The sequence below is a fragment of the Cyprinus carpio genome, chromosome B7 (assembly GCF_018340385.1).
Source record: "Cyprinus carpio isolate SPL01 chromosome B7, ASM1834038v1, whole genome shotgun sequence".
Classification (NCBI taxonomy): Eukaryota; Metazoa; Chordata; class Actinopteri; order Cypriniformes; family Cyprinidae; genus Cyprinus; species Cyprinus carpio.
Genome location: NC_056603.1, coordinates 958294 through 983764, shown reverse-complemented (window position 1 = coordinate 983764; position 25471 = coordinate 958294). Strand labels below are relative to the sequence as shown.

At 36.9% G+C, this 25471-nt stretch overlaps 2 pseudogenes; one reads left to right on the top strand and one right to left on the bottom strand.

Annotated features, from left to right (window-relative positions):
* Nucleotides 1–313: 313 nt before the first annotated feature.
* LOC122138071 lies at nucleotides 314–11363 on the bottom strand (annotated as a pseudogene).
* A 3945-nt stretch (nucleotides 11364–15308) lies between these two features.
* Nucleotides 15309–18763, top strand: LOC122138070 (annotated as a pseudogene).
* Nucleotides 18764–25471: the final 6708 nt, after the last annotated feature.

Here is a 25471-nt window from a genome sequence, read left to right as displayed (position 1 = left end):
ACATCTGTCAGCTCACTGAAACCAAGCCTTTACACTCCCATTTGTAAACTATGATTTTACAGCTGCTTCGTAGAAGGACGGTGGAAAAGCTTACGCATATTTTAAGAGGAAATGCCAATTTTTACAAAAATATTGGAAATTAAGGTTCTGTGTGAAACCAACAGCCCACGATGACATTGTATCCAAAAAATCCTTTGCAGGGCAGTCTTTTAAAACAAGGATTAAGAGGTCACTTCATAATGGAGGCTCGACAGTTTCCTTCAGCATATTAACTATGGGGCTCCGGCTCAGCCCTGTCCGCCCCACATCTTTATCAGTGTTTTGTTGTGCGGTGTGGTCGATTGTTTAGTGCAAGCTGCATTGCCCAGATGCTCAGAGGCCTCATATAAGCGAGAGAGCGGTAAATGCCTTTCTCACAGTATGCCTTCCAGGAGTCTGAAAGGCCATTCCCATTCGTTGCCCATACAACACGGTAACAGCCTTCCGCAGTGTGCATTCCCTCTTCTATCATGCCCTGGGAAAAAAAAGACAGTGGGATCTATTAGGAGTTAATTAAAGAGTCATTTCACCTGGAACCTGGTGATATGATCTGAGGTTTGAATTACCTCATGTATCATTGTGACTGCTAATCCGTACACTACCAGCCACCCACACCTCATCTGACTGGACACTGGAACGGTCAGGCACCCCCTCCGGCTCATCCCATTCACCGCACCCATCTGCCCACCTGACAAAGCTGCATAACCGTTGAGGTCAAACACAGACTTCAGTGCACTACAGATTTTTCTCCTTGGGAAAAGCCTGTATAGAGAAATTTAATGAAGAACACAGAATCCCATGTTAGTTTCCATCCAGCATAGACACACTGGACTTCCCTCTGGAGTGTGAGTCACCCGTGTGAAAGCAATGTAAACAGCATTGTTTTATTTATTTTTATTTGTAACACTTTTACAGTAAGGTTTTTATTCATTACAATTAGTTATCACAAACTAACAAAGAACAAATACTTCCCATAGCAATTCTACCTTCATTTCAATATAATTTAAAAACATTTGGCTTTGCTTTTTTTGAAAGAAATTGATACTTTTATACAGCAAGGATGCATTAAATAGGTTAAAATGACAGTAAAAAATAAAATTATGCTACAAAAGACTGTTGTTTTTCCAAATTATCTGCTCATCAAAGAAATCCCTGAAAAAGAACTGTATCTCTTCATCAACACTGTCATTAAAGCAGCACAACCATTTCCAACTGTGATAAATAGTAATAAATGTTTCTTGACACCAAATCAGTCATATTAGAATAATTTCTGAAAGGCCATGTAACACTGAAGACTGAATTAATGGTTGTTGAAGATTGAGCTTTGCCATCACATGAATAATAACATTTTATAAATATCATTTATTTAAATATATATCTGAAATGTAATATATTCACCAGTATTACTATCTTACAGCATTTTTGGTCAAATTTTTTGTTTTAAATACAGTCTCCCCCCCTAGTGAACATAATTAGATAAGGGTCTCTTAAGGATAAAATCGTTACTTACCCCGAACTGTTGAACAGTAGTGTGAATTGTTATTTAAATGTCACCTAATGCATTCATGTTAAGGCACTGATCTATATTTTTGTTAAAGTGTTATCATTATTTCTTATGTTCATGAAGCCATACAAAATTTCTTATAAATGAACATTAAGTCATAAATATTCACTGCCAAACTGTTGATCATTTAAAACATTTTTCAGACTAGACCTGGTAGTCATCTTCTCCAGTCCAGATGCCTGAGAAACCACTGGCCTGCACACTGGTCCGACATTACACTGTTAGACAGGCTCCGGCCACTGCTGTCGTAGTTGTAGTATTTGCCTATGAGAAGAAAGAAAGTGACTTCACAGTTTGAAAAATTAATGCATGTAAATCGAATGTGCTTGTTGAATGGTGGGTTGTTTGAAAATCAGTGTGGTTGTTTTTGGGCACTGTGTGTATGCTTACACTCACCATTCCACAGTGAGTTTGGTCAAAGGCTGCTTCTTCCTCTCTCCAAAATATCTGTGTAGCGTTGATAAAGCAGACTCGCAGTTCAGCACACGTGCCATTTTACACATCATGGCACACTGACGCCAGCCACAGGCCACCACAGTAAGCACTGGAAGACCAGAAACACAGAGAGTGTTGCCTACTCAAGAAGTCAGTATACAGGACTTTAATATACAAATTTAACATAAAATCATAAAAGATGTAAAATAAAAAAATTGGTATATTCTAAAAAATTTGTATATATATATAATTATTTTCAGATAATACAATTCTGAGTGCCAACCTGGGTCCTGTCACCTTCCATCCATCATAAGTCTGGTCTGCATATCCAGAATTTTTCTATCAGCCCATCACCATCCTTATCAAATTTTTCAACTCCGCTTCCATAACGGTCCCCTAAATACGCCAGAACATCAGATAATTGAGTAATGTGTCTTCAGTCCCTTCACATTTGCATATACAAGGGATATAATTTTACACAAAATACTAAAATTATAATACAAAAAAAGTCACCTGTCATATGGGCCACATGTCCTTCAGATACTGCTCATCCTGGTCAGGTATAGTCCTCGGTACACCTGCAGCACAAACTTCAAGTTCAGATCCGTTCCAGTCAGCTGTATCATGGATCATGTATGCATTGGCACGAACCCATGGCTCATCATCTGTTTGAGATCAAAGAGTAGGTTTTATTGACATTATAAACAGAATGAGGTGAAATCAGTTTGAAATGTGCTTCTCAAAATTTAACATTATGCTAAAATCTCATTTTCTTCCACAAGAAAAAATATGGGGTTCAAGATGATGACAAATTCCATTTTAGGTGAACTCTCTTTCTATAACTATTCTATTTGAACATGTTGCAGGCGTGAATTCATGGTATCCTATTATGCACAACTCACCAGGGTCTCCGAGGTCATGAGGTACAACTCCCCGGGTCTCTGACTGGTGAGCACTGGCCATTCATTAGATTTAACCTCTCTGTAGGGTCATGCTGAACCACACTACCAGCTGAATATAAGAGAGAGAGAGAGATAAAGAGTATAATTAAACAAACAGAGAATGCAAAACAGTATGAGAAAGTATCAGCAAATGAATTTAAAAAACAAAAATAAAAAAATCAAAAATAAATAATTAGTAATGAATTTAAATACTGTCTTCAATGTTCAACTAGACGCTTAGCTCACCAATATCATACTGCACACTCAGAGCCAGCTTGGGCCAGAGCATGATGAGAGCGAATGAAGCATAGAAGTGCACATCATATGTGTTATACATCCTGTACTCCTGACCTGGAGTGAGAGACACAGAATTTAATTATCACTCAGGTTTAAACTTAAACGAACATTTAGATTATAATGAAATGAGTCTAAAGTGTGATTTTAACCTTAAACTAAAACTATTCAAATTCATTTTTCATACTTGAAATAAAAGTGAAATTAAATAAAATACAAATATTAGAAGAAAAATTTAAAGTTATTTTTTTAAATTTTAAATGTTGCCTTGGCAGCTAACAGAAAATAAACAAATTTCAGTTTAAGTACTAAAAATGACTCAAAGTGATATAAAATAAATAAAACTTTATAGAAATAAAAAAACTAATAAAAAATCACATAACTAAATTATTAAAACATAAACTAAAATTAAAACTGAAATACAAAAATAAAAAGCAAATTCCCAAAAATTAATGAACACTACAACAGTATATAATAGTACTAAAATAACACTGATTAGAACTTTGCAGCGAACAGATTTACTCTCAGTAATGTTCAGTTAATAAACTGAAATAAAATAAAATATAAATATTAGAAGACAAATGCAAAATTAAATAAACTACTTTTAGTTTAAATATTGAATTAGTATTAAATATTAAAATTACAAAGTAATATAAAATTAAAACTTTATAGAACTAAAAAACTAAATTAATAAAATTAAAATAAAATTACTAAAACATAAACTAAAATTAAAACTGAAAATGCACAAATAAAAGCTCATTCAAACATTATATAAATATAATTTTTCGGCATGTTTTTTTAGACATTGGCATTTATAATTAATTATATACCCAAATCAAATGTTATAAACCTTTTCTAAATAAATCCTAAACTTAGTTTACATGTTAAGTTAATGTTGAATGTTACCCTCTAGGTAAGCGAATCGGCCATACTCCTTGAGAACTTCAGGCTGGGCTGGAAAGCCCTCCATCCTCAGAACGAAGCCCCACCGCTGATGTCAGCGTCCTCTGGAAGCTCCACCTCCCACACAGTTCCACCATCCAACACCGAAAAAGTACAGCTCATTAAAAAGAGCGGACTTATACCAAGCCGGAAGAGACCTAGAACAACACAGTGGTTCAAGTCTACCGGTAATGAAACATACACAGAATAGATGCTGAAATACATCAAGTGAACATTTATTTCACACACTATTTCATAATATTAAAATTAACAACAACAACTACAGAAAACGTGGTTTGTCCAATGATGAAGCTGTCAGTAAGAAAAAAAAATTGACAATTTTGCCAAGCTGACAATGGAGCAACTGAAAAGAATAGCTGCTTATGCTGAAACAATAGGTGGACACCTAATATTAGTGCATTGCATGTGACTGGGCTAATACCACTCAAAACACACACAATTCATTCTGTATTTAGTGCACCTCAACAACAGGAAGGGGATTGTTGAAACAAAATGAGTTATATAAGGGCTACTCTTGTCTTATGCACATAAATGGATAAATCCATGATTCCTGTTCATTTAAATAAATGTAGTCGAATCAATTTACAGGAAGGACGGACTGCTTGCTTACACATAGTCTTTTGGATGAATAACTATGGAGATATAATTGTTGCATAATTCCAAATTAATAGATTATGATCCACAAATAAATGTTAAAGAGATTAACAAAAATGAAACATATTGACAAATATAAATAGAATGAGATCCACAAATAAATTAGAGATTCACAAACACGAATTAAATTCACAAATAATTAGAATGAGATTTTTACACAAATATATTTTTATGTCACAAACACAACTTTGCCTGGCATTCATTTGTGAATTGGGTCTTGTGCAGTTGTAGATTGCTCCCTGTATATTTGTGGATCACTGCCCACATTTGTACACAATTCACAAATGCGTGGACTCCACCCACCGTCTACTCAAGCCAATCAGATAACAGCCACACTTCACTGACCAATCGTAGCACGTTCTCGCTATAACTAATCAATCTCCATAAATAAAAGTCACAAAAATCAGCCACAGACAACTTGATTAACCGATAGGACAGTCTGTCGTGCCCTCAAGTTTGATATTTTTCATGGGAAAAATGACATTTCTTTTTTTACCCGTCCTGTAGAATCGGCCCGTCTGCCACTCATCAATGCTCTCCTCCCATTTACTGTAGTGTTTTGAGCGCGTAGTGAAGACAGAGACGGGGCAGCATCTCCTTTTGTGCCATAATAACGAGTGTATCTCCTGAAACAAACACCACCACAACACATGTTATTATTTCATAGCATCAAAGGATATTATCTCAATCATTTCAAATGCCATTATAATAGTCCTATAAACAAAACAAAGCATTAATATCTTCATATAACAGTTAAGCACATTTCCCCCAGTTTCCCATTAATGTAATGCAGTAAAGTCTAGTTCTCATTAACGTAATGCAACTAAAATAATGACATTTTTTTTTAATTTGTTGTATTTAATGCATCACTGTCTCCTGGATTCTCGCTGAGATTAAACAACCTTAGCATTGGCTGCTCTAATATGAATATGTAAGAGGCGCAACTTTATGACTGTTGATGAGTCCCTTCCTATCATGAAGCTTGTAAATAGTCATTTTTTTATACATTACCGCCACACCACTTCCTTTTAAAAATCTTATGAAATTGCATGCAGCATTTCCTATTGAAACAGGAAAGTATGGCAAGACTTACCAAAGTTGTTTGTCTCTTTTTTAAGCCCTTAGTTCCTTTTAAGCACTTAGTTATTAGTTATTAATAATTATTTCAAAATTTCTCAGTTATGAAAACAACTGTACACTCAATAATGAAATGTATCTGTTAACAATCTTTTTTTTTGGTCAGCATTTGGGGGACCTATGAGGGACATACACTATTGTTTTTCAAAAGCTTGGCAGTCAATAAATTTTGTTCATATTTTTGAATGAAGTCGCTAAGCTGCATTTGAAACGGTAATATAGTGAAATTTTCTTCCAGTTTAACATTTTGTACAATTTTATGTTTTACTATATTGTACACTATAATTAACCTCCTGTGATGGCAAAGCTGAATTTTTAGCATCATTACTCCAGGCTCAGTGTCACATGATCCTTCAGAATCATTCTAATATGCTGATGTGATTGCTCATATTACTATCAGTGTTGAAAACATTGTGCTGCTTAGGTTTTTGTAGAAACTAAATTTTTTTCCATGATTCTGTAATGAACAGAAAGTTCATAAAACAGCATTTCTCAGAAATAGAATTAATGCATCTTGCTGAATAAATGTATTAATGTCCCTTAATAAGATCAAAGCATTCTGAACAGTAGTGTAAATAGATTAAAGACATGTTTTTACACACATACTAAAGAAAACAAAGACGAGAGTAACCTGATCCATAATGTGTATAAAGAGAATGAAAAAAAAGATTAGACAAAAGAACAAATAAAGATTTTAATATATTATTTTTTTTGTGATTTTTTTGAAATATCTATACATCATGGTATAATTCATCTGGATTCACTGAACCGAGACAAATCTCCCCTGCACAACTTTTCATGCTGTTCGCATTAAAAATGTACAACTGTTCACTTCTGTGGAAACAAGCCAAAATATTGATGGTTCCATGTTGCTCTCACACAGATTTTTGTCCAATCAATGCCCTCTAGATTGAGAATGTCCCTCCCACTAACAACCAACCAGCAAGTATCAAATCATGATGTATTATTAAATCTCTATGAAAGAAAGGGCTTGTTTCATTGTCTATCCTGCTGGCATATTCACCATACCTGACATATATTTCTCTCTCTGGAACCAAATGTGATTTTAGGCATATCCCGGCCCAAACTGAAACTCCACACGTGTTGTGACTGGGTTAGCAGGCACCAATGCAGCTCACAGCCAGAGCTGCCGCCACTTCCTCCCCTTTCTCTGTGGGTGGGCTGGAGTCCTTAGGCGAGTCGAGTCGTCCATCAGTGTTTTTTGGTTTCATGCGGTTAGGTCAACTCCACAGAGCACTACAGGTTCCATTCGGGCTGAACGCCCGTTCTGGTGACTGTTCTCTTTGGCCAGAACTAAAATGAAGTGAAAACTTTAAATAAAGAGAGGAAGAACAAACCGCTCTATCATCCAATCCTAGTGAGCTGTCCCCGACCTAGACAGATTTAAGAAAAAAATCTCTTTATACATTTTGGTTTTTTCTCTAACATCTTTTTCCTCAGACAAAAAAAAAAAAAACCATTTTGGATCTTAATCAACAGCTATAAGACGTGTCTTTAAAGTCCTTGTTTCTCAAGAAAATATATGCAGATGCCCTGCTTATGCCTTAGTGATATTAGCTGTTTCTTTGCATATTTCATGATGTTGTGAACCACAGCAATCGTCCACGCCTAATAGGCTCTTAGTTGCACAGAGAAACAGGACTCTCACAGTACAGCCGTTGTTATGGTAGAACCAGTTTGAACTGAGTGGGGTTTTTTTGTCAGTGGCAGTGTGCCGCCTCCTCCTAACAAGGAGTTTTTTTCATGAATTTACTACGAGGCCACAAAACTGGCTGCTGTCAATATTTTCCGTTACCTTTTTCTCTTGCAGCCTATGCACAGAGCTGTAAGGGTTTTGACAGTTGTCTGGTGATGTAGTAACACCCCAGACACAGATTCCTCCGTCTTTTTCAAGGTGAAATGGTTTCATTCCATGGCCCCCCTCTTATCGTCCTTTATGGCCCGTTCCCATTAACCATCTTGAACATGATGGAACATCAAGTGCTATCATTTTCCTTATTCTCAATGTCCCACACAAAACACAGCCACTGGAAAGACTGGAGTCCTGAAAAAGAGAAAGGATGAATTTAAAACTGCAAGTATATACAGGCACGTACACTACTGTTCAAAAGTGGAGAAGATTATCCTAATGTTTTTTAATATGTCCTTTAAGCTCACCAATGAAAATTGCATACAGGTAAAAACAGTAGTAATTTTGAAATATTGGTACAATTTTTAAAATAACTTTTCACTGTTTTAATATACGTTTAAATGCAATTTATTCATGTGATGGCAAAGTCAAATTTGTCCACCTTGTAGTCCTGAGGAATGACAGGTGACAGCCCTGTCTACAGTGAGCGTGACCATTCTTTTTTTCCTGGGCCAGGCAGGTGAGTAGACGGTCCCAGGCTTCGTGGGTACAGAGCATGGTAAAAGGCGGGATTTTCACACCCATAAACCCCAGTCAACCACCCTGGAGAGTGGGGGTCGCTCCATAGAACAGCAACCTGCTGATATATTGCCCCTGAACCCCCCCTACTCATACGCAACACAGTCACCTAGGAGGATAGAGGGGTTTAAAACAGACTGTAAAACTAGGTCCCGTGTGAGATCTGAACACTTTGCATATATAACAACACCAAACACTGTGCCCTTACTGTGTTAATATCAATACATACAGTCTAATTGAGTTACTAATTTTGGTCAAAGTGAGTCACAAAAGATACTACACACTACCGTTCAAATGTTTGGGGTTGTAAATATATTTTTAAATTGTTGTTTTGAAAGAAACTTACAAAGGCTGCATTTATTTGATTAAAGACAAATACTGTAAAACTGTAACCATTTAAAGAACTGTTTTATATTTTTAATATATTAGAAAATCTGATTTATTCCAGTAATGGCAAAGCTGAATTTTCAGCATCATTACTCCAGTCTCCAGTGTCACATGATCCTTCAGAAATCATTCTAATATGCTTGATTTGCTGCCTCAAAAGCATTATTATCATTGTTGAAAACAAGTGTGACTTGCTTTAATATTTTGGTGGAAAACTGTGACACATATTTAATTTATTTAATTTAGATTATTTTCGAATGAAATTTTTGTCAAAGCATGAATGGACCTGCGGAATAAAAGTAATAATTAATGTAGGAAAACAAAAAAAAAAACACAAAAAAGAAAGAAAAAAAACAATGAAAAAACAAAAAAAAAGTAAAAAACAACAAAAAAAAAAAAAAAATAAAAGAAAAAAAGAAGGAAATTAAAAAAAAAAAACAAACAAAAAACAAAAAAAAAAAAAATCAACCAAAAAAAAAAAAAAAAAAAAAAAAAAAAAAAAAACAAACAAAGAAAACAAAAAAAAAAAAAAAAAAAAAAAAAAAAAAAAAAAAAAAAAAAAAAAAAAAAAAAAAAAAACAGAAAAAAAAGAAAAAAAAAAAAAAACCCAAAAAAACAAGAAAAAAAAAACAAAAAAACAAAAAAAAAACAAAAAAACAAAAAAAAAAAAATAAAACAAAACAAATAAACAATCAAGAAAAACAAAAAAAAAATCTTTACTGACCCAAAATGGTCTGGAACAGTAATATTGATTTCTTTTTAGAATTTTTATTGGATCACAGCAGTTCTTTACCTGGTTAGCAATAACAGATTTGTATTGGTACATTCCAGGATTCAGTTGCCCCACCGGCAGAATCGCGCCCCTCCATTCCACGCGTGCATACTGCCTCCGCCAATGCCACCAAGAGGAGCACCCTGCACAAAATGTGTCCTCTGTCACACTGGTCCATTTACAAGAGTTCTGCTTTGATGTTTCCTGTTTGTCTTTGCACTCTACCATAAATCTGTCCTAGTGGTAAAGCCCCAAACATATCAATAAAAGGAGCCTTCTTCTCAACCTGGGTCTTTTCCGTACCACCATTCTCAGATTACCTGCTTCAGACAAAGCAAGGAGGAATTCACTAAACTGACTTTTTCCCCTCTCAGGCCATACACAGAAATAGACTTGAAAGGTACTGATGAAAGTGAGGATTGGGTTTCACTGAGAGTTTGTGATCAAATATACTCGTCATGTATCTATTGTGCAACAACTCACTACTTTTTTTGACTTCCTAACATTGGTGTTTATAGTGCACGAACTAACGAAAAAACAAAAAAAAATAGTTTATAATAATGCAACCTCTAATTTCACATATAACTAAATACTACAATTTCCCGTTTAGTCCACAGCTCAAAGCACTCCATCCGACTCCATTCCTGTCGTCCAACCATCACCTCCTCGCTATAATGCACACGCAGCGCATGTGTTTCAGTCTTGCTGCTTCTCAGCACAAGAGCGCCTAAGAAAACAGAGACTGATTTCACCACAAACACAAAAGGGCATGATGGCATTATGTATAAGCTGGGAACTAGATAAAAATCCCTTTTTTTTCCTTGACAATTCGTTTATGGATCGTCACATAAGTTTTTTGGCAAGTTGTTTACTTTGTATTAAAGGAAAATTCAATAAAACAGTATATTACAAAATATTTCTCACATTAAAAAAAGTGCAACTTTCAACAACCAACTATGGAGGTTTCGATTCATGAAACTGCGTATAAGATGCTATGTCAATGGGTTCTATGCTGTATGCTAGTTGAGTAAATCAGTCAATTGTGGTGAAGGTTGAGCAACAATGAATACCTTTTTTCACATACACACCAGAGGACTGATTGTGTAAATGTGAACCATACAATAAAGATTTATAAAACGGCGACTGACAGTTGTTTTTGTCCAAGTCCAATCCAAGTAAAAAACACTTTGCCAAAGCCTGCAGCATGCCTGCAGGTAACTCACAAATGATCCATGTGCTCAGATTTCTGGTTTCAACTAGTGTGGCAAAGATGCAGTAAACACACAATGAGCTGTCCTTTTTGATGAGCCAGAAGTAACCATGAAACACTGGTTGACTAAATGGAAGCTGCTAAGAACCAAAGCAGGAAAAGCCGCTTTTAGCAGAAGAAGGGAATGAAGACATGTTCCATCTGTGGTCAAAATATAACCACTGAACAATATTTCCTGTTTCGCTTCAACCGCAGGACATTGGTAAAAACAACAAAACACCACTGAGATGTGTAGAATGGTCCATTTCCCGCAGCTTTGATGCAAACAAATTTTATTCTTTTAGTAACCGCGTTTGCTGTAGATGACGCGGTAGGACCGAGCAATGAATGACCAAGTGAATCAAGTGTAAACATACCTGACCCCCTAAAGAAATATGCTCGATCATGTTGGGCAATGAGACATCTCTGGTTTGAAATGGTTTCCTCGCCTCTCTCTTTGAACTTCGTGGTACAGACATATATCCGGCCAGCCGCCTTTAGCACACCAAATCCTGTTTCTGTAGACACATACCGGCTCTTCAGCTCAGCCAGAGACGTGCTGTCATTTAAATCCATAGTAGAGCTGCTGGATCCGCAGTCCAGAAAGCCAAACTATAAAAAATCTGCTCCTTAAATCCTCTGAAAAAAAAAAAGCAAAATAGAAAAAAAAAGTGTTAATGCATATAGGATATTTTCTTTGTTTTAAGGCTAAATCAACAGATCACCTTAATGACACATGGTTTGAAAAATGACATCTTGCTTACTGTGTTGTGCAAGTAAGAGTTGAGATCACATACTGTATCTTATCTGCGTGCATGGGCAGGTGTCTATCTGAACACAAAGTTCACCTGCCACCAGAGGTGACAGGTTCAGTTGTCAGCAACAACCACAGGCGGTGGCCTGGTCGCTAAATAACAATAAGCTTGCCCTCTTCTTCACTTCACCCCTGGTCCAGCAGGCAAATCCTAACCTATCATTTTTTTTCTGTATAGGTAGAATTCATTTAAGCCAAACAAATGAGATATCTGTAAGCATCCCCCAGCTTCCACTCTTTAAAATAAAGCAGCTTCCGATGCAGGTTAGAAAGAACCTTTTTGTCTAAACAGTTCCGCAAGGATCCGCTGCCATCTGAGAAGAACCTTCCTGTTAGATAAAAGGTTCTTTATAGCGAAAGAAGTTTAGCTGAGATTATAAAAAGGTGTAAGAAAGAGATGGTTCTTTAAAACCCAACTGACTGAATGATTCTTTGCAGGAAGAAAGAAAGATGGTTCCTCTATGGCATCGCTTGAAGAACCTTTTGAAGCACCTTTATTTTTGTGCGGTATCTCATCAACAGATCTTGATATTTTTGACTGCACTTAATCTAATGTCCTGAAATTCAATATATTTGCACCTGAAATAAAAACAACAGAATAATAAATAAATAAAAAATAATTTAAATAAACAACAACAACAAAATATATTTCTCGCTTCTGGCTCTAATACTACATCCATGATTTCCTTCTATTTTTAACCCTGTTTCCATTCTAGTGTCGCTTTTCTGTTTCCAACTATTTGTTTTCATATTATATTTAATATGTAAATATAAATTATATATATATATATATATATATATATATATATATATAATTTATAAATCACACTTTTATTTAGACATGCCCCAAACATTGATCCGTTCTGCAAAAAAAAAAAAAAAAATGCAAACTCACATGCAGCGTATAATAACACACAATAATTCTAACAAGGGAAATTAGTAACCCTAACCTCTCAGACAGACGATCATCATTGTTAAAAGTCTAAAAACTTTTGCTGTATTTTGCCTTAAATAAGTAATGCTAAAATTCCACACTATTTTGAAAAATACAGCACCAATAAAAAAGAATCGGTAAAGACACATCTAATTATAGACATGATGTAATAATATCCAATATGCGTGCGCCTTTCCTCATCACCTCTAAACGTCTGGATTCTTGTTCATTGCAATTCATCAGAGGAGTGTTTATCTCTCTTGCCTCCTTTTACTCTGGGGTCCTGTGTGTGGCGAGAGATGCGCTTGTTTGAAGCTCTACGGCATGACTGTCAGCGGCCATCGGTGTCCCTGTCTGTGCCCCGCGGATACACCTTGTTGCAGTTGGATCTTGGGGTTTTTTCAAAGTGAACGTAGAAGCTAAATCTTAAAAACGAAAAGCATGCATACGGCATTTATACACAAATCCTTAAGTAAAGAACACATTGTCTTATGCAGAAAGAGCAGATCGCGATCGCTTGATGAACTATTTCGCACTGACAAGGAGACAGTTCAGTCGAGGACCTTTGTGTTGGCGTATACCAATATGATCTCACTGTGAGAGAGCACCGTACAAAAGAGGGGTCCTCGTTTCAGTATTTTTCCAAAGAAACACAACCCCTTTTCTCTATCTATGGTATATCTTACTATAAACCACCTCTTGACTATTTAAATGTTATACGTTACACATTTCCCTAACTATTTTCTTTCTCAGGAAACCATACACCACCCCCGTTGTGGTTTTGGATCGGGACTTTACGTCACTTTGCCACGGAGCCAATGATCGTGCTTTATCAATTTTCAAAGTCGGTTCTTTTGAACAGCTAATTTTAAAGAATCATTTCATCAGCGATTCAGTCATTCGTGTCGTGAATGTGCTTTAGTCTAAACTTCACTAAGTAAAGTAAAAACACATACTGCTGTTTATTACGTTTTTCGATTGACATTTTTAAATCTTTGTTAGTCGTTGTTTTTTTAACGATGGCATTTTTGTTAAAATGTGAAAAATATTATTTTCTGCCGAGAACTATACATAAATTTAAATATCACTTAATGTAAATGGAAATTAGGTTATCTAAACTTGCTTTTGGAATTATAATTAGTTTAAGAAGTTTTTACTACCAGCTTTTGAGCTCTCGGTCATTTGGACTGATTGAGCGAACAAATCGTTTAAAAACTGAACATCTTGAACCGATTCATTGAAACGAATTGATTCATAAGAATGATTCGTTCTGGAAATTGGACATCGCTATACCGGAGTTAGGAAAAAAAGAGATGCACATCTTGTACTTTCCCATGATGTATTTTTACTGAGTAAATCAAAATAATAGGCACAACGAAGTTTTTTCTCAAGTCTAGTTCCATGTCATGGACGCGTTTGTTTTTGTATTTATGAATGTAACTTGGAACAGCGTTTGGAAAACTCTAGGGAAACCCTTATTATGGCCAAGAAAAGTCTCCGGTTGTTTTGTTTTTAAGTAGCTGGAGCGTCGCCGGTCTACACTTTTCCTTTAACTTCTGTGGTCAGTAATACGTAGTAGAAAAAAATCGACGAAAAGAAATAAAAGAAACAACTTCGAGGTATCGTAAAGAGAACAAATAAAAGAACGTCAAGACTTCCTGCTGCATATATAGTAAACATTCGTCGTTGTCAAGCTGTATGATGCCAGCTCAACGTAGATATTAGCTGCTCTGTAGCTACTGTTCAACTTCGCACATATCTTCCTGTCAGAGGCAGATTAATTAGAGAGGATAGTTTCAATATCTGTGCCAATGCTTAAGAGAATAAAGAATATGTTCAAATATAAATTTGAAAATAAGAAAACTAAGATAATCTCGACAGTGCATGACCTACTCTTTACCCTGCTAATACATCTTAAATCAGTTTGAGCTGGTTTGCTGGTCTTAGCTAGTGTCCTAGTTTGAAAAAAAAATCCCCTCTAAAACCAACAAACCTACCTGTCCAGGCTGGGAGCCCAGAAATACCATCTTAGGCTGGTATATATATATATATATCTATCTCAACATTAAGTAAATGCTGTGCATGTAACCTCTGTGTTTTTCAGAGATGATTGAGGTGGGTGAGCATCAATGGCACGAGGGCCTGTGTTTTTGGCTGGGGAAGCTTTTAGAGTGTCTTATAACCTTCACAAACCCTATGTCACATCTGTCTACATCTGCCAGCAGGTAAAGAACACTGTAATCAGTGACTTTGATTTGCTTCTAGTTAAAACGCATTTATAACACTGGACCACAAAACCAGTCTTAAGTCGCTGGGGTATATTTGTAGCAATAACCCTGGACCACAAAACCAGTCTTAAGTCGCTGGGGTATATTTGTAGCAATAGCCAAAAATACATTGCATGGATCAAAATTACAGATTTTTTCTTTTATGCCAAAAATCATTAGGATATTAAGTAAAGATCATGTTCCATGAAGATATTTAGTTAATTTCCTACTGTAAATATATAAAATACTAATTTTTGATTAGTAATATGTATTGCTAAGAACTTCATTTGCACAATAACTTTAAAGGCGATTTTCTCAGTATTTAGTTTTTTTGGCACCCTCAGATTCCAGATTTTCAAATAGTTGTATCTCAGCCAATTATTGTCCTATCCTCACAAACCCTACATCAATGAAAAGCGTATTTATTAAGCTTTCTGATTATGTATAAATCTCAGTTTTGATAAATTGACACTTAAGACTGGTTTTGTGGTCCAGGGTCACATATATGTATGCATGTATATATGTGTGTGTGTGTGTGCTGTCAGTCCTGATAGATTGAGTTTGTTTCATCTTCCACAGGGGTGGATAACTGTTGCCTGGTCAGTGCTCAGATCCCTGCCAGGTCCCTGCCAGTGGAATCGTCTGTGTCTCTACCGCTCAGGGCCCAGCAGGACGTCCAGCTGATAGCGACACTGTACTCGATCCCAAGCAGAGGTGAAGCATGCGCAGTTTTTTCTCTATTTTACTGCGTTTTTGCTGTATACTTGTAATCAAAGGGCAGTTTTTTTTATATACATCCCATATCTAAAATGTTTGGAATTAAGACAGTGGTTTGTGTTGGTCATCAGTCAGTCACTTTGTTTTATATATAGCATTTTATCCAACAGAGAAGTTGTTTCGAAAGGCAGCTTCACAGTAATTAAGCCAGGAAAAAACAGAATCATGATGCAGAACTTTCTCAAATTGAGACTCAAATCTAAATTCTTCTCGTAACAGAACCTCTACACAGGCAGTAAATTGATTATACAGCACTCCAGTCAGTTCAGTGGCTGCTGCAGATACACAACAACAGTGGGGAAACAGCTGAACATCGAATGATTTGCAAAGCGGCAGTTTGTGGCGCGAAAATGCTAGGCACTAAACCTGTTCAGGTTTGTAGAATCTGGGAATTATTTCTACTGGATGAGCTGTGCTGTTGCTTGCAAAATACACAATAATGCAATATTCAATAACTCGACATTAAATATTAAAAGCGTAGTATTTGGGGAAAAATGCAAGTTTAACGAGTTTCCAATCAGAGTCATGCATTATTAGAAACCCTATAAATTCAAAAAACATCTGATATGCTGACCAACCCTATGAAGAGTTAAGGGCTAAATTACTGTGATCTATCTGAAAGTGTTGCTGTGATGAGGATTCGAGATGGCAGGTGACGGTGTCATTTCGCTCTAGTAGTCTCAGTTTATCATCATGGAAACCGGCTTGAGTTTGACCAGGGAGTTAGAGGAGAGATTTCATGATTTTCTCTTCTTCCTTCATTGAATCCAGTGAAACGAGGGCAGTGTGTGCTGGACACGCCACCTAAGATCTTGTTCCGGTGACCTTCGTTTGGATCCTGGAAGAGAGCAAGACCTGTAAGAAGCTGAATATAAACCAGACACAGATTCAGTCACATATAGCCTTTTGGGCTAAATTACCCATTACATTTTCTTTGGATAAGTGCTTATTTTATATAAATTATTAATCTCTCACAACATTATTAATAAGAAGTGAACCCCTTAATCAGTTCAGAAAAAAGCTAATGTCCCAGATAATGTTGATATGCCACTGAAAACTGGTTCATGGCACAAATCTAACAGTCAGCTGGCCAAAGCTCAGCTGTTCAGTCATGTAATTGCACATTATGCTGGGCTAATGTCATTCTGAGCAACCGAAGACAGCCACACACGTAAAACAGATCTCTGCTAGGTTTTTTCAACTGAGGACTACACCTAAATAATGTTTTCCCTTTATTCAGATTCTTATATAGTGAGGTTGTGCCAGCTGATGGTCCGCCCAGTTTCCGAGGTCAGGCAGTGAAATACGTGTACAAGCTCACGATTGGCTGCCAGCGAGTCAACTCACCAATCAAGTTACTGCGAGTCCCTTTTAGAGTTCTAGTGCTTCATGGTAGGTTGCACAGATGGTTTGTATATGGTGTCCCTTTTAGCCTTGTCCATGCAAAGCAGAAGTAAATTTTCAGCAAGTTGCATTAGAGATGCATAAATCATTTTCCACACACTTTTTATTTCTACACCTAAAGAAAAGTGCAATCTTTTTAGAAATAGAGTGAATACTTTGTGGTTGTTGAATAAATTAACCTTGTGTGACAAATATGCCTGTGAATAGAATGTGCCTCCACAGTGTAAGAAAATACTCTTTTGCAGGCATGCCAGAGCCTCCGTTCCCACGGGACGAGGAAGTGGCTCCTCAAACCCTTTCCTGGAGGAAGAGGAAGGAAGCAGGAGAGATACAAGATCGCTAGAAAGAGCTCTGGACATGCTAATGATCACCACCTCACGGACGATGCCCATAATGCGTGAGTGAGTGAATGTGGGTGGGTGAGTGATTGTGGGAAGGCTTGTGTCTTTGAAAGAACGTGTATTTGTCATTCATCCATCTCTTATCATGTTGTGGTCCTCAGCTCAGATTTGAATTCTGTGTCAACTGTGAAGATGCTTTTCCTTCACAGATATGTTCAACATCACAAACATGCGGGGAAAGGTGGCAAAGTTCTGCATCTTTAAGACTGTGTACAGGCTCGGGAAGATATTATTGGCACCTTCACATTCTCAGAAGGGGACATTCCATGTTTACAGGTATAGTGTACATTACAGCTCAAAAGTTTGGGGTCGGTATGACCTTTTCACTCCAGTCTTCAGTGTCAGAATGATCCTTCAGAAATCATTCGAATATGCTGATTTAATGCTCAAGAAAATTTTCTTATTATTAATTAATTTTGAAAATAGTTGAAAGCAGAAAATAACAACACTGCTTATTTATTTTGCTGAAAGCAAATTTTTCAGAAGTCTTTAATGCAATATAAAGCTCAAACAGAACAAGCATTTTGATTTTAGAATAAAATTCAACTAATGTTGAATGCAATGCCATAGTCCTTTCACGTCACTTCTGATATCCTTGCGGAATAAAGTATTAATATAAAAAAAAAAACTTTTTTGTAGATGTGTGAAGAAGCGCTCCAGGAATGTTCATGTGTATTTATATCTGCTCAGTATTCAGTAGACCTCTACAAAAGATGAGAGGATTCCCAAGAGCAGTACCAAGATGTCCCGGGCCAGGGCTGGTCAGTGTCACTGGTCATGGCCGACATCTAGAGTCCTGCTTGCACACAGCCTCCAACCATTTTCTCTCCTCCCTGTACCCTTAATGTTCCACGCCAGGATGCGACACGGATATAGTTAAGAATATCTTCACATCAAAAAAAAAACGTAAAAAAAAAAGCATAGTTACATAATTCAGCTTTGGTTGATTTATTGGCTGTTTCTGGCGTCAGCCTTGAACCTGGAGTTATGTAAATCTGTTATATCATACATATGTGAGTAAAGAAGAATAAATAAGCACTATAAGGCAACATTCTCATTTCAGTTTTTTTTTATTCCTCTTCCCCATTTATGTTAAGATGGCGTCTGCATTTTGAGTTTCGTAACAGCGCGGGAGCCCGTGGAGGCACCAGTGGTTTCTGCAAATCAGTCATAAGTCACAGTATGGACTGGGGCCAGAGCATGTGGAATGTGGATCAACCTTCAGTTGGGACCTTCCAATCCAGGAGTGCTTCCCACAAATTCCCAAACGCTGGCTTCATAAAAAATTTTGTTTTTTTTTTCCCAAGTTCACAGGACAAACGCATCAACATTTTTAGTTGTGCTGGGAGTAGTCGTACAGACCTAACAGTTATTGTTGTTGTGAGATCGTCTTGTTCTCAGTCGGGATTTTGAATTCAAAGGTAGCTTATTTTGGAGTTTGTTTGTGATTGTTTTATTTTATCTTTTTGCCCTGCAAAAATGAATGATCAATCTTTATTTAATCATACTTTACATGTCAGCCTTGACCACAGACTGCTTTTACCTACTGTAATGCAAGATTCTGTATGTTATTGCTTCTTTCATTTGTATGCTCCAGACTATAATGACAAATGGTTTCTATTGTATTTCAGTTTTCTATTACAAGCTATTTTGTACCATTTCTCTATATGCAAACCATAACTGAATAAAACTGTTACTGAGTTATTGTCAGCTGGTGGTTTGTTGAATTATTTTTTACATTTTTTTATTCAGTGTTTCTCAAACTGAAGTTACAATATGTCCTGTATTTCTGCTGTAATTAAACAGAAACTGAGTATTGATAGATTAATAAATATATAGGTTTATAATATGCTTATAAACATAAACCACGATCGTTTCTTGGAGTATTAAGAACTGTGTGTTCTTCAATAAAAACAATATTTGGGGAAAAATAAATGTTGTTTCGGTTTCATCTTGATTTTGTGTTTTTTAGCATTTTTAATAATTTCATTTCTAATAATCATTTGTTAATTTGAATACTTTTAAGTCATCCTGTGGCACTCTTTAAATTAGCACCATGCACAACATTTATCAAATCAAAATATTGGTTTTTGAAGAGTTTTTTTTGTTTGTTTGCAACTATTTAATGGGGAATACACTTTTAATTTTTTTGCTATCCAGAGTTTAAAATATATTCTTGGCTATTGAGGGGAATGAGCAATAACAGGCCATACAGTACTAATATTTAGTGTTATAGTGATGTGATAATAAATGGTAGAATAAGCACAAATTTTTGGACAATAATATACGCCCAATACACAACATTCCATACCAATAAACAGAAGCTCATCACATCCCATACATTGTTCAAAACTTTACGGAACTTAAAAAGAATGCTTTGCTCCCCTACATTCTATAGATGTCAACACCCAACTTCCAATCTTACTTTAAACTGAACACTTCAAATAGGTAATGGTTATATGTTTGAGAATCACAGTTGCTATACGAGTAGCCATCCCATCTCGCTATAATAAGTGGACAGATGTTAGCTGACAGGCAGGTGATTTGTGGTTTTGAAGGCTTCCTCCATGCTATAACTTATAGTTTCATGTTAATGCCTCCATGTCTTGATAACATTGTTCTCGTTCTCCAGGAGATGCAGGGCAGGCGAGGATCAGAGGTCATCAACCAGTCTGACCTGGCAGGTCAGAGATTCAACTTGGAACTTCACACCAGGGAGGGAAAGTCCCACCAGGCCGATGCGCACCCTGTAAATTGCGTGATTCATTGAAATTAAAAATCCAAAATGAACTACTTTCCACCAGCACCAAGTAAAACAGCTGAATAGTACACTCCTTCTCAAAATGTCAGGGCCTAAAGGGGATTTTTTCACCTGCAATGCCATAGAAGAACCATTTTTTGTTCCCCATAAAAACTTTTCAGTGAACAGTTCTTAAAGGGAACTATTTTGTGAGAAGAACATTTTAATAATCTAAAAGAAGTTTTTTACACTATAAAGAACCTTTTTGTGCAATGGAATAGTTCTGTGTTTTTTTTTTTTTTTTAAAGCTTCTTCATGGAACCATCACTGACAATCAAAAACCTTTATTTTTTAGAGTGTACTTTGATCAGACATAAAAATCTCAAGTTTCTCATAGGTTCTTTTATTTATTATCCAATAGAGAAATGAATGCGAGATGTTATAGTTGCTTACGTTTCGCAGCATCCCACTCCCACATAGGGGTGCAGGCAGGTGCACTGCACACACAGCCTGCTCCATCCAGCTCTCCCTCCCATAGAGTACTGCTTCCCATCCTACTCATACAGAGCTGTGAGAGAGACATCCCGAACACACTGAAGATCCAACCTCCTCACGTCTTGAGAGTGCCTGATCCACAAGTGCCACTCTGAATAAAACTCACCTTTTTATTGTGTGAATATCATGAACAAATTATTAGGGACACCTGGGTCTCACCTTGGGGAGTTAGAAATGGCAACTGCAAGCAATTGGTGCTCGCTGACAACATAGTCATCAACAACAAATGAAGGCCAATGAAGATCATCACTCACTAGCGCCATAATCTCACCTTTGGGATCCATCTCGAGTAGTTTGATTACAAGCCCTCCTGAATCGTTTTTCTCTCCTCTTAAGCACCTCCATTTATACACCCTTGCGTTTCATGGGATGTGGTGTGAGGAGTGGTTTACACCCTACCTGAGGGGTGTGTTTCTGGGGTGGGGGCAGGCTAGTTAAGGCTGTTTGAGGGGGGGGTGTGCAGAGGAGGAAAAAGCTGTGGCTTGGCACCACTTGCTTTTTCCTCTCCGGTGATTACCATTCTCCGCTCCACTGGGCATGGGACTTTGAAAAACTATAGAAATTCCTGACACATCCTTTGAGATGACTCAAGAGAATTGGCAGAAGAGAGCTAAGAGAGCAAGAGAGAGCAAAAAGTTGCCGTGAGGCAGCATACCCAGAACAAATATGGATAACATCACGAAATTGCCGATTAAAGACCACCAGCCCACATTTAAAACAAAAAAACATATATATATATACAAAAAAGGGCCAATATTTTCTAATTTGATTACATGCTGTCGAGCTTCAAAAATATAAACTTTCCATCATGTCCAATTTTTTGGACATGATGGAAAATTTGTTACGTCGAACCAGCATGCAGAACAAATATATGGATAAAACGAGTTTGCCAATTAAGAATGATAACACCCCTACATTTAAATATATGCTAATATTTATATATACACAAAGGTGACCCAATTTATTCTAATTTGATAAATGCTTGCTTTCTATAATTGTCCAATTTTTTTTTTTCACAAAATAAGAATGAATTTATATATTTATATATACATAAACACACACACGACACACACCGTAGGCTTTATTTCAGTTATTATTAATAACAAAAGCTGTCAGTTTTTATTGTACTGAAAATGTATAATTTAACTTACAATATTGCCAAAGGGTTGGAAAAATATGGTTCAAATACTCCATGGATATCAAGATTACCCTAAACACAAGTTTAGAATAATATTTTTTTTCCCCCACAATCTGTATTTTGTCACTTTTTTGGATGTAGTCACACCCACAGGTGCTAACAGAAAACATCTGCAATGTTGCATTGACCCTAACTAATTCTAATATTTTGCCTTAATTTTCATATTTTGCAATCTGATTAGGCACAAATTAATGTCGAACTGTTCATTTATCCCTCAGAATCATTCATATTGTTCAAAATCGGCTTAAGGACCTGAACAAATCGTTGTAACCGGGCTCATAAAGATAGAAAATCATGTCTTTGTGGCAGGTTTTTGGTGATTAACGGTATAATACAACACTTCTTACAAATTGTTTGTCCGAATCGAAAATGTTAAAATGCTAAAACAACAAGATGCCACTGAGAGAAAAACCGGCACGAATTCTTTGGATCAGCCCCAACCTCCGAATTAGTTACAAACCAGTGTTTGGCTTTTATTCAATTTCACCTGATTGGTGTAACTCTCACCGCAGATGGATTCTAATGCATGGTCAAACGGGGTTGGTTCTCAAACATCACCAAATTGTTTCTAGGTGATTCCTTCAAACAACAAAAACAGTCATGTGCATCACAACCGTGGTCCCTAGGTTGCCATTACCGCCTGTCTGCTTCTTTGGACTTGAGCTTCAATGCTTGATGATGTCAGGGCCGTGGTGACCGCCACGGGTCGTCCCTAAGATGTCATGAGCAGGAGGAAACTCTAAAGACGAATGGACTTTTAATTGCACAAACCACGCTGCAGGTGTGTGTGTGTGTGTGGTGTTGCTGACATAGAAGATGAAGTGTAATTTTCGACGTTTTTGTTATTGGAGGATCCTCGTAGGTGGTCAGTAGAGGGATTAGGCTTTGAGGCGTATGCCACGAGGTAACGTTCTTTGAGCCAGAACCAAACATTACATACTCGTTCACGCATTAGTTCATCTCTCGTCATCTTTGCTATCAAGATGGAAATAATTGCGATAGAAGAAACAGGCATTTTCCAACGAGGCCCTGGTGTACCACAAAGTCTCTCTGTAGCATTCACACCTGTGTCACCCCACAGTAGTCTGAAAGGTGTTGAAAGCTCCTCCCTGTGTACTGCATGTTGTACTACTGCTGTATGGCTCTGACTAGCGCCTCAGTTTGGACAAAGTGACTCACAGTCTCTTTTCTGCTCTGGTCGTGCATTCTGACCATGTTCCCCTCTGGTTGAACGTAAGAACTGGTGTCATATTTAAAAATTTCCACCTCATAGGACATGATTTGTGTCCAATAGGAATGAAAATTGCCAAATGCCATTGGGCAGTAGTTCTCATTTCGTGGTATCAATTAATCCTTGGTTATTGTCGTTAAATGGCTGAATTACTAACTGCTGTTATGAATAATTCTGTTCCCGGTCACTTGCTTTTTTGGGCAGCACCATTTCCTGATTTCATGGATACCTTAGGGAAGCTATGCCACTGTTTCAACTTATGTTTGTATGTACCCTCTTTAATCTATGCTCCTAGGAAAATAATTATCTGCCCAGAACAGAATCCTCCTGGAACAGAAATATCGAACGACAGAAGTACGAACAAGATGTTTACGTGTCGTTCCCCAAAACAGACAAAATCAAGTACATATTACACCTAATCAGCAGTTACAACACAACAGAGTACAGTTTGAGTTTACGATGTAATTAGTAAACTGCCCATTTTATCAAAAAACAGAAATAAATTCAGATTGATCATATCTGCAAATACCTAATCTATCATATGAAACAATTATTGATAGGTCTATAAACAATTCCTGAATATAAAAGTTCAGGGCCTGCTGGAGGTCAAGGCAGTTGGAAACTCTCATCATCACCAAGAGTGGCAGCTGCCCTTCATTTCCAACTCCCCAGGAATTGTGGCTTTAAACTTGAGAGCAAGCAGCAGAGCTCCCTCTGTGAAGTGTTCAGACGACATGATGGGTGGCAATGAGCCTTATCCTCTCTCTGTTAACAGCTCTTGAGTCCCGAGTGGAGGAATGTAATGGACCTGTGGTCCTTCTCGGCTACAGCAGAGTCTGACTCACCAACCATTTGGGCCATATAACTACACACTAATGCAGGGGGGGGACCCAAGTTTGCACTAAAATTTAGATACGAGTGTTCGAATTGCAAGCTGTCAGCGAATGTAAATTAAAAAGCAAGAACAGTTTATTTTCTCAATCATTTTTATTGACTTGGTACTTTTTTCTGCCCTCACAAATGAGTGTGAAGAGAGAATGACAGTTTTTACGGGAGTTGCCAACATATTTTGGTGCCTATATACACAAACACACCAATAAAATGTTCATTGCATTGGGGGAACATACTTAGAAAAATTATGTTAATGTACCCAAAACTACAGATAGCAATTGCAAATGATTTTTTCCGCCTGCTGTTGGCAGAAATGCTGACAAAGGCACTTAACCTGCTAGTTTCCACAGCAGGTCTAAGCGTATGAAACAATCACAAAGTGAGTTGAGTGCAATATATAAAGAACTCGTTATTCTTTTTCGTTGTTGTTTTGGCAAATTCTTAATAGATAGAGACCACAATGAGCTTGCCGTAATTTAAAAAGATTCCAAACAGGTCCTATACAAAATCATACGAAAGAATAAATGCATACTTTTTTCATTTAATTAATTAAGTGCAGTAGGCTGCCACAATCAAATTAATTAAACATATTTAAATATTTGAAACTTATACAAAAGCGTTTTTAAACACAAAAAAACTTGACAGTGACATGCCCTTAATTCAGTTTAAACCTCACAGACGCAGAAATATCAATGCAAATCACCACCAATGTACAACTAATTATGCAATTCTAAGAGGGACTTTTAAACGCGTTAAGAAGTTTGTCCTGTTTTAACGTATCCTTCGTAACAAACGAGATTCCCAGACCCAAAGAAGTCATTTCTGATCCGGCAGGTCCCATAACACAGTTCCGCTGCGGCTATGGAACGATTGACATCGATTATTTACTCCTGGTATAATGTTTTTGTTTCGAAAAGCAGACGCGATCGAGCCCCGGCAAATGTTTATTTTACCCACTTTATTAATTGTCTTAATTAAGACTGCAATATGTTAGACCGCCCAATGCTTGCTGGTTCAGTAATCTCATAGCAGAGTATATCAAGCCTATACATTATAAACTGTCCTCTAAACTTACACGCTTGAAGCAGATCCATGCAGGGTTTTGCTCTAGGCCCGGCAGTTATTACAACCAAAAATCGCCTGACAAACTGCATTTTTTATTTTATATCAGTTTGTGTTTTATTCACTACGTTTGCATAACACTCGGTCTATTACTGAAATGGACACAGACAAGTTTAACTAGGTGTAAGTGCGATGGGACATAAACGCCCCCCACTGAAAATGTGAGTTATGTTTCTGCACCTTAGTCATCGTGTTTGATTGCAGAACGTGTCAAACCAGCAAATGTCACAGAGACCGATAAACCCTCACATGG